Source organism: Alosa sapidissima, chromosome 14 (genome assembly GCF_018492685.1).
Source record: "Alosa sapidissima isolate fAloSap1 chromosome 14, fAloSap1.pri, whole genome shotgun sequence".
NCBI classification, from domain to species: domain Eukaryota; kingdom Metazoa; phylum Chordata; class Actinopteri; order Clupeiformes; family Clupeidae; genus Alosa; species Alosa sapidissima.
The window spans coordinates 14,934,839-14,945,826 of record NC_055970.1 but is presented as its reverse complement, the minus strand read 5'-3'; the positions used below and the strand labels follow the sequence as shown (position 1 = coordinate 14,945,826).

Below are 10,988 nucleotides of genomic sequence, written 5' to 3'. Positions count from 1 at the left end.
ACACTTAAAACATGCAGCAAAAGCAAATCTTGCCTTCAAACACTACAACTTGTTGACAATTAAAAAACACTCTTTAATCAATCATTACACACTGGACAACAAAATGCAAAATCTAGTTCTCAAAATGAGCATTTTTGCTGTCTGTTCCATTACTTTCTCATTTTTCTGGTAGGCCTATCAGAAAAAAACTGTGAAAAGACTAAATGTACTGAATAAAAAAATAATTTATTCATTCCTCCCAAGATGTAACTGCCATTGACATGTAAGACATACAGTAAATAAGAGATACAGTAAATTTCATTGAACTACAACTTGTCATTTTTCATCAAAATAGACCTACAGTAAACACCTTTTGTACTGTTTTCTCCACCAAATAGGCAATACAGTACTTTGTCTAAATGTGCATGAGATCCATACTTGCAAATAGCAACACAGAACAAACATCTCTTATGTATAATGAATGATTGCTGATTGAAGAATTGTGCAAGGGAGTTTCACACAGGTGTATCAGAGATTCAGACTTATGCAAGGAATCTATACCACCTGTGAAAAGATGTTTTCCTTTTGTTTAGCATGGGAAAACCAATAGAGTTTGGGGCTTTTGAATGACACCTGTGTTAACTGTTTTGCAAAAGGGTGTGAGAAATGTGTGAACCCAATGAAAATGTGTGAACACATTCGCAAGAGATGACTTCTGCTGTGCAAAGAAAGTAGTCATGAAGACCAAGTGGGTTCTAGTTTACTTAAGCAGGTAAAAGCAATCAAGAAAAACTGTAACTCGGCTTTTGATGGTTGCCGCTTTGTTTCGAATCAGTCACTGATTAGCCTATCAGTGACATGCACGTCAGGTCAAAATCAGGTCATTTATTTTCGTGGGTTTATCACTAGGTGGCAGGTCTCGTTAGATCTCTTCCCAGAAACTTTGCAGGCAACACTTCTCAGGTGCTGAAGGGAGAAATGAAAAAGTCGAAGAAAAAGATATTGCAGCAGGTGCGTTTTCGCCAGACAACGCTGGATGAGTCCACCTTTCTACTAAGAAAAGATGACTCTGACCACGACAGGTCAAAAACATTACAAGGAGTGACTGAACACCGTGCTGAGGAGGGAGTTCCATCTCCACCACGAGCTGGGGCTAGCGGAGTGGGTGGTAGGCCGAGTCGCGCTTGCAAGAGGGCACACGCACTTGCCAGAGTGCCGAATATGTCGGTGATAGTGACTCATAAAAGACGCAATATCTCCATTTCTAGAAAAAAAACAGGGATTTTGATGAAAACTAGCCACTGTTTAGCTTGGGATTTTTCAGGAACAGAGGCGTGTAGAAATACACGGTTTGCACCCACTGAGAGCTTAAAGTCTCACCTTTCAAACGAGCCATTGTATGTGTTCATAGCTATAACACAGAATATGCTGTGGCTGTACAAAAATCATCAACAATGGTCTAGATTGCTGGCACTCTAGGACAAAGCTTCCGAAAACAGCTTGGCATTCAATGAGTTTGAATGTTTGAGTTTGAACACTGATATGCTACAAACATGTTATAAACAGCTGGGAAAGGCTGTCGCAAATCCCTCGATCGGGTGGTCAATCAGAGATTTCAAACGAAGGAGGGAACAACATGTCACAATGCAACACTCGGTTTTCCCTTGATGAAAGTGAAACCATGAGTTTTCCCACATCTCAACTTTGGCCAAAGTTTTCAGAAATAATCGTTTTCAGTGATAAAACCTCATTAAATAATATGCATTTTCCATATGGGGTCTTGTCTTGCCATGTCTCCTTCTAGCCACAGCGTTTTTGTTGCAAACATCAACCTAAGCATAGCCTGGAAAATCCAGACCCTGGAAAATCTATAAAGATTAAGGTCTGGCCACGAAAAATGTAATGGCCCAACTCGGGGGGCGGCAACAATCATGCTTTTAAAAATCTCACTGCACGCAATTGGATAACACTAGACCATGTTTACTCTGAATGATTAGGCCTTCTCGCCTATCCCAGATAATGTGTTATCCTAATAATAATAATAATAATAATAATAATGGAATGTAGCCTAGGCTACCTCTCCCAGGTGCACTCATTATCACCTATTCGCGAACAATGCAAATGTGACGGAGGAGTATACCATTTCTTTTAGTGTTCGGAATTGTGTCGTAAAATCACTAAGAATTGTGGGAATCACGGCTACGGCCCTCTTTGAGGCCCCCAGAATTTATGCCTTGAAATCAGTATATAAGTATATATACACTCTTTTGATCCCGTGAGGGAAATTTCATTAAAAAAAATCACATTAAAATCACTGACTGCACCTTTAATTCACCAACTTTATTTATATGAATTGTACTAGAATAGTATGCTTCAACACAGCCTTGCAAAGTAGGCCTAATGGGGGAGGGATTAGGTGTCACATCAGATGGCTTGAAAAAAAAGTACAAGGAAGTAAAAAAGGCAGGGAAATTCCCTGTAATAGCTAGGCTATAAAAAGACCTTTCAGTGCTCCTTCTCACAGTATCTTGCAGGCACTTTTGTCACAGAATGAGGTAGATATTAATGGCACAATTTCATATGCTTTTAATATCTATGATTATGTATGTGTGTATATTTGTGTATGTGTGTGTGTGTGTGTGTGTGTGTGTGTGTGTGTGAGCCACCTAAAAACTTTTTGGTCCTATTTCGTCAATGCAGCGTTTTGCTGCCTGTCGTACTCCTAACTTGGCTAAATGTGGATAGAGGCTATAATCACAGGCTATTTGGAGATGATCTGAAGTAGGCTCATAGGAATGCAATAGCTTATAATAATGACACCAATCGGCTAGCGAATGTTCATTTAATGAAGTTTCAACAACAATGTTTTGATTGAAAGCATTGAAATGTTTTTCCTTTATTTAGTTTGTTAACCAAAATTGTCTTTTGTAGTCATTCCATACATACTTTGATTACTTGTCCCATATGTGAATATAGCCTGACATATTGGATGGTTTGTAAACATAGTCCTACTGTTATTTAAGCTTCTTTATTTGGCCATACAGCTTTATTCACTTTCTCCTTCACTGTGCATCAGTAGTTAAGGCAGGCATGAGAGATCAGAGCGTGATAGAAGTTAGTTCACAATGTTTAGGCTATGTGACAGTTGCAGAAGATGTAATCTACAAATGTCCCAGATCTCACTGACTGTCGAAGCTTAGAGTGCGATCTCATAATAACCTTACATTTCATCTATTTTCCAAAAAATGTATTACTAGCCATCTGCTAGATGCCCCTGTTGTTGAATGCCCCATTTTCAAAACTTGGTTTAAGTCGATTCAGTGTTTACTTGACTTGAGTGTGACACCATGTTTCTGCCTTATGTAGCCTACTCACCATAAAGGTGAAGGGCGTTGACTCAGAGTAGGCTACTTGCAGAACACGTTTTACTAGTTCAGGATTCTCAAGAATGTACGGAGCTCCTAAGGGGACATGAGCAAAAAAAAATCTAAAGTGTAGTTTCATGTGCGCACGCGAAACTTTCATGTGCTCACGCGAAACTTTCATGTGCGCACATGAACGTTTCATGTGACCACATGAAAGTTTTGCGTGCGCACGCAAAACCTTTTCACATGAAACTTTCATGTGCGCACATGAAAGTTTTGCGTGCGCACATGAAACTAAACTTTAGATTTTATTTTGCTTATGTCCTCTTAGGGGCTCCGTAAGAACTGATGACTGGTTCATGGTTCACACAGTATAATTTTCCTGGCGTCACACTCAAGCTATTGCATTACTGTGATCGCACCACAATTCGCATTGTTCACGCGGCAGCCATTGTTAACCAAAACGCGGCTACAGGGTGGCGAAAGTGCATTAGGGATATAGAAGGCTACCCTGTAGCCTCGTTTTGGTTTGCACAATAGCCGTCATGTGAATAAGGAGGATTCTGGTATCTTGACTGAACATCCAATTCTATAATCCTATCGATCATGTTGCTGGTATATGTTTGTAGAGACACCATTTGACTACTCACACTCTGCTTAACGTTGAACCCGGTGCATTTTACTTGCACTCTGCCGCATTCCGTCAAATCGTGTCAGGTTTATTAATATAACATGAATGAGTGACACATTGTATGCCCGCAGTGAAGGTAAGTAGATTTAGGATATGCTATGCTATACAATTACGGCAACGTATTAGGACGTGGGAATGATGGCAAAAACCTCCCCTCCTACTGTACCAACCGGTGGATCTATCATGTCAACCGCCTTATTGACCATAGAACGTCCAGGACTTTGTCATGCAACAACAAATTTGTAGTCTACCTATGACAAGGTTATGTTTTTGATGCATTATGTCTGTCTTTTTGTCTTTAAACATAACTAAACAACTAACATTGATTTTAGTTTCAGATTATGTTACAAGATACAAACTGTGGTAGTGATAGCGCATTGCAAGTTGTGGTGAACCATAGGCTGGGAACTTTAATCGTAGCCTATATAGCCGTGAAATAAATTCTGTTATGATAATGTTTGCCAGTTCTCTAGTGTTTCCAGACGCCTTGGCCTAGGTATTCAGGTGCAAAAAGATGTATGAAAAGCTGTAGGCCTAGTTAAGGCAGGCATGAGAGAACAGCCTGAAACAACATTAGTCCACTGTAATATGTAATTGTAGAGGGTGTAGCTTACAAATGTCCCAGATCTCTCTGTTAACTGTTGCAGCTTTGTGGGCTAGTCCTACTGTATAGCTTTATAATACTGTCATTTTTTACAAAGGTACCCCTTTGAAGCATTTATTTGGGAGATTTCCAATCTTAAACGAAGTAACAGCATGGAGTTTGTTCCACTACGATTCCACAAATTTTCTAAGGTAAGACTTGATGCTAACATAACTGTATTGTGCATAGACTATGGTATTGACAAATAAGAATGTGAAACATATAGCCAACATTACTACTGACAAGGGATTATAGAAAGGAATCCTGTCCCACTATCACTATGATTTTTGGCACTCACTGGCAGTTTCACAAAGTTAATAAAAACAGAGTAATAAAGTAGGGTACAAGAAAAAGTGTGGAGAAATCTGAAATGTCTAGAAAATAGTATTAGTGGGAATATAGTATACTGAATTAAGAGAGCTGAGAAATGCAATATGGGGTCGATCTGGTTCTTGGGTTGGATTTGGCCCCTGCATGGGGCCATGTCCGCCATTTAAAAAAATATGTATTTTGTTAAGTGAAAAGGGATTGAAGGCAGGAACTAACCACTAATACAGATATATTTGATGTAAATCATCGTCATTGTTCACACATACTCATAGACAACATAAACATAAAATCATATGTGTATTTTTTAAAATATCTGTGCCCAAGGTTCCTAATCCAAGTCCAGTGCAGAACTGAACAAGAGAATCATAAGGCTATGTATCTTAAAGTTCCAGTATGTCGGTTCCAGTATGTCAGTTGATCAACTTGATGTGCCATCCTTAACCTCAAGTATGCAGCTAATAAGGAAATGGAATTGTTATTTAGACAAGGTGAACTCCTGCACACTATGGAATGCAGGAAGGTATGCCACAAGGAGGGGAATTTAAAGTCACCCAATACCTTCCCATCTATTAATGTCATTTTGGTTCAGTGATCTGTCATTTTTTCTGATAAGAATTGGCATAGAGGCGATAGGACTGGTTGCCTTTATCAGTGTCGTTGTTGGTGGTCGATTAGCGTAAACCATTGTTGCCTAATTACCTATTATCATGTCCAACCTCTCTGTCTCCGTTAACCTGTGAATCTGCTAATCTTGCTATATTTCTATGATGTTTGTGTAAAATAGTGTGTAATGCTTCGTTACATGCCTCGTTCTGGCCTGAAATCAGGTCAAAATAGTGTCTGCTTGGCATAAGTCAGCACCAATTAAAGGGTCCATCCATGGTCATGCGTATTTATGACATCATCACATAGACTCTCATAAGGAGTGTTTTGCAGTATTTTTTTTTTAAATACAAAAATACAAACCAATTAATATATAATATTGATATAAGATACAGAGCCATTTTCTTCAACCCAATAAACTACAAGTTACAAAATACTATTATCAGTATCAGATATAGGCCTACTGCCCATCTCCTGCCTCAGCGAATGCATTACCATCTCCACATACACACCACAAACACACACACACACAGAGCTCTGAGTGTTTACCGTGTGCTTATTATTTTAAGCCGTCACAGATGACAGCGGGAGGAAAGGACGGTTGTGAGACTCTTCTCCCAGTAGCTGCCTATAGGAGAGACAAGATGAAGCTGGCTGCCCTGACATGGGAATTTTGGGGGTTTCCTGTGGCCCTTTAAATATTTCAGGGATGGGGTCTGATGGGGCTTTCACTAAATGGGCACTGTCTGTTGACTGTTCAGTGTACCATTACATATTTATCATATCTACTCTGACATTGGCTGTTTCTAAATCTCATTATTTTACTTGATAACTAAACTCAATGTAGGTCTCAATGGAAATGCATGTTTTGAATACATGTCACAGATGTAAAGTCTAAACAGAATAAAACCTGATATACTGCGTGTTTTTTTATTTATATAATACTCTTTAATACTTTCTATATTTTCACAATGACATTTGTTAACATTATCCTTGTTTGACCTCATGCAATGGAATACAGAACATGCAGATAAATATGAATTCCAGATAAAAAATAGTTTTTATCTCCTTTTAACTAGACTTGATCAAGATCAACCTAGGCTTTGTTAAAGTGACTGAAACATATCTGTATCATGACACTAGGTTACACACAAACTCCATGCCCATGAGTATTAGAGGTTTCACAGACCACTAGTCTGCTAAGGACTACTTGCACAGTATGTTCATGCTCCACCTCCTGGGAGACGAACGAGCTGCTGCATCATGTTCAGTGAGAAGAGCTGATGGACTTGGTGTCTCCCCAGGCCTCGGCAGGGCCCACACACCTGCATCATAAGGCACACAGAGCAGAGAATATTCCTGTTCGGTTCCGCAGAGGTCTGGCATGACTGAAAGAACTGACAGAACATGCATTTGGGATGTTTCCAAGATTGGAAAAGGATCCAAATGGTTTTACATTGGACCATGGGAATTAAAGGACACATTGCCTCACAGCAGCTTCTGTGAAAACTTCTGTCACTGCTTTGTTTACTATTCTTATTTTCCTGCTCACTTTGCTTTTGGAGCCCATGAACTGTGTTTCAGTGCAGGACACCCTGAAGCTGGCTCTGGTACAATGGCGCCCCCTGGTGGATCACCAGCAGAAATTCAAGCATAGTGAGCTAAATAATTTGCTTTGCAGAAAAGCACCTGCCAGACCATAACCAAAGAATATAGAAGTCCTTAATCATACATGTACACCACTGTAATCATAAGTGACACACAGCATGATTATTACTAATCATAACAATACTACCTTTTCCATCAATAATTCTATGTCGATTTGATGTTGGTGCAAATAGAAAAACCAGTATAAAGCTAGATTTTAATTTCCTGAAAGACATACCTGGGGGCCTAGGGGAAAACAGCACCCGGGGGTATGCCAGCAGCGACGCATAAGAGGTTATTATGTAGAATACATATTTAAAGAAAAATGATACTTACACTTTACCGGTTTCTCCATTGTCTACTGGCCCACTGTATTGAATACAATATGTGTAAGAAGTTGAGTCTAGATACTTTCAAGATATACATTTTAAATATAAACATAGATTAAAGTTGAACTAGTTGATCTGGCCAGAATGACAAAGCAGGGTGGATAGAACTATTGACATATTGACATGGAATGACTCTTGCAGGTTGCCCGAACTTGGGCTGTAAAATAAACTGCGATGGAATGATCTGGTTTTTTTACTTTCAGTTCACTGAGGCCTGACAGTTAATGCTACTGCATCCTGTATCATATCATCTGTTTCAGGCAAAGTCCTTTCTATTAACAAGCATGAAAATATAATCAGTGTAATACTAAAACCAGTTCATTTTATTATGAAAATATGCACAACAATTACAGTAATATTTTTGTAATGAGGTTAAGCCATGCTTTGCAAAAAAATTCTCTAGCTCTACTGAACAGACACGGCATGTCAACTTCATGAAAGACAAACTCATTTGGATGAGACATGTTTCCTTTCATCAAAAACTTGATAACTAACAAATAAGCCTTTAGGAATTTTGAGTGACTTGATCATATTAATTTCAACATAACATATTTAACATTATAACTAACTCACAACTGAGAGCAAGCATGTTAGATTCATCTGAAGACAGAAATAACAGGCCCAGAGTGGGCATAACTGCACATCCCAGTGTAAGCGTCTGACTAAGATCCTGTATGTTGTTACGCAGTCCAACTGTAGATTCAAATCCAGGAACTTGTGAAAATAGATGAAGCGTTTGTGTCTTTCAGTGTGTCTATCTGTGGTCAAAGAGGTCCATCGGTGCAGATGACTTCCACATCTCAGCAGCAGTTTTTGTGTGAAGTCCTGTGTGTGTGTGTGTGTGTGTGTGTGTGTACTTGTTCTGTCCATCCTCACATCAAGCCGCCGATCCCTTCCCCCGTGGGTAGGATAGATGACGTGTGCTCGTGCTGACCGGCGGCATGGTTAAGGGCCGGCCGTGGCCAGCGCTTCTCAAACTTGGTGAAGAAGTTGGGGTCGGTGAAGGGCCCGCCGTAGACGATGCTCTGCAGCAGGTAGACCAGCGCCACCACCAGGCAGGAGATGAGCACAAACGGCAGGAAGGGGCGCAGGTGGCGCCAGCCCTCCGACACCCAGAAGGAAAGGCCACCCTGGTTACGCGCGTGAGTCGTGCAGCGTGAGGAGGAGGAGTCACCACCACCATTACCACCACTACCGCCACCCGAGGAGGAGGGAGGAGCCAGGTAGTCCATCAGGATGGAAGGAGAGAGAGGGAGAGAGAGGGAGAAATCTAGAAAGAATAAGAGGGAGAGGAGATCAATGGAGAGAAGAGAGGTGAAAAGAAGAAAAAGACAAGAGAAGAGAAAAGAAAAGAAGAGAAGAGAGACCAAGCTCTTCAGGTGACTGTTGGACCGCTTGCAGGATCCTCAACAATGCCTGATAGAACTGAATATTCCTTTACGTCCAAGTCATTAAAACCAGTTGGAAATCCTTGTCTCCCGTTTGAGAAAACTGCCGACTTGTGAGCGTCCTTAGAGCAAGTGGAGAGGTATGTGACATGAGAACAGCCCCACGTGAGAACACATGGACAGAAGCACAGGAGTTTAATAAACCCCCGGAGAAGAAATGTGAATGTGACTCGCTTGCTGTAAGTGAACACTGAGAACCCCTCACCCCCTGGAGTCAGCCTTCTCATAAACCATTACTCATAAGTCAGGGAAATTTGACACTAACAGGGCAAGGGAGAGAGAGAGGGAGAGGGTGAAGAGAGAAAGAGAGAGAGCGTATGAAGAGAGCGAGGGAGGGAGAGAAGGTGGCAGGGGGAGAGAGAAGAGGGTGAAGAGAGCGAGGGAGGGAGAGAAGGTGGCAGGGGGAGGGGGGGATAAAGTATATGAAGAAGTGTTAAGATTGGCAAATATATTTAGCACTAAGCTACAGGGCAGACAATGACAAGATATATACGGAGAGTGTGAAGGAGAGAATGAGAGAGAGAAAGTGAAAGACTGAGGGGAAAGAAAGGAAGGGCAAGAAAGAGCAAGAGAGAGAGAGAGATGAAGAAGGTAGGATTTATAGGTGTAGACTGACAGATGTCCTGTGTTGTAAACATGCAATGAAAGACCGCTGTTTACTTGCGCCCCAGCCGAGGGCATGTTTACCCAGACTGGCGCTTGTCAAAGTGTGAGATGACCCTGGACAGGCAGTTATGCCCCATCCCACCGCATCTCGTATGGCATTTCTTGCCCCTGGGGGTACTTAAGGAGAGGCTTGAAGTCAGACACTTACACAAGAGCTGCTTCTCCTGCCACACCTGTCTAAGAGCTCACCATGAATTCCTCCAGCAAATGCTTGTATTAACACTAATAAGTTATGTCTGGTATTTTAAAAGCGCCCTCAACCTTCTGACCGATGCACTGCCCTTACAGCACCACAAATGAGTTTATCGATCATCAGCTATGCGTTGACCAGTCATTCAAGTGCAGGGTGTCAGTCCAGAGGTGATTTCTGCCACATGAAGGGACAAAACTATCTCCCCAACAGACTGGTCATTGCAGCTATTTTTCACTCCCCAGTGACATTGCACATTCAAAAAGGGACACCAACAAACAAAGCTTCTTTTGGGTGGCGGTATTTTTAAAGTAGCACGTCTTCTTGTGTTCACAGCCTCCGAGAGTAACCCGGAGTAGCACAGCCAGACTGATGATTGACAGGAGGGCCTGAGGAGAGGGTTAAAGGGGAGAGCAGCTCTGGCATGGAGCCTCTAGTCTGCAGTAGCTTAGGGAGGATCAGTGTGCCGTGCTCTGTGGTGTCATTTCAGGGTCGCCAGACCACGCAGGTGACGAGATCGAGTCAGTCACCAGGGATGTAGGACACTCAGCCAAAGAATTTTAAAATCTAAACTGGCAATTCTTCAGAAACACTCTCTGGATTGCAGAGAGTACTGAAGACTGAGCCCAGTCTGTGTCATGGTCAGTAGTCTTAACGACCATGTCTGGAACCTACAGAGGAACACTCTGGTCTAACTGTGGGTGGAAAAGCACAGCGTGTTTCACACGTGCGAACCACTCCGAACACTCCAAGCTCCGACTGGACAGACGTCGCCTGCATGATACGCCAGTGGGTCTGACGTATATGGAATATATATTCCACTTCTGAAGACAATCTCTCATAAAACCCATGGAACTTCCTTATGGTGCTCACACACGCTTGCACTGAATGCAGTACTGGAGACGCATCTTGTTCACTCTACATAGGCTTTGGTCATCTGTTGCCGAAGTGTATTGTGGTTGAGTTACGTTGCGTTGCTCCTGTCACTTCCATTAAAAAGTTGAGAAATGTTCAACGTTTACTGCACCAACGGACAG

The 10,988-nt window shown here is 41.6% G+C and overlaps 1 long non-coding RNA gene across 1 annotated transcript; it reads left to right on the top strand.

Moving 5' to 3' along the window:
- The first annotated feature begins 2,453 nt into the window (after positions 1 to 2,453).
- Positions 2,454 to 6,534, top strand: LOC121681572. The gene is made up of 3 exons (XR_006022184.1): positions 2,454 to 2,534; positions 4,737 to 4,830; positions 6,181 to 6,534. It is a non-coding gene; the product is annotated as an uncharacterized LOC121681572 (long non-coding RNA).
- The last annotated feature ends 4,454 nt before the right edge of the window (positions 6,535 to 10,988 follow it).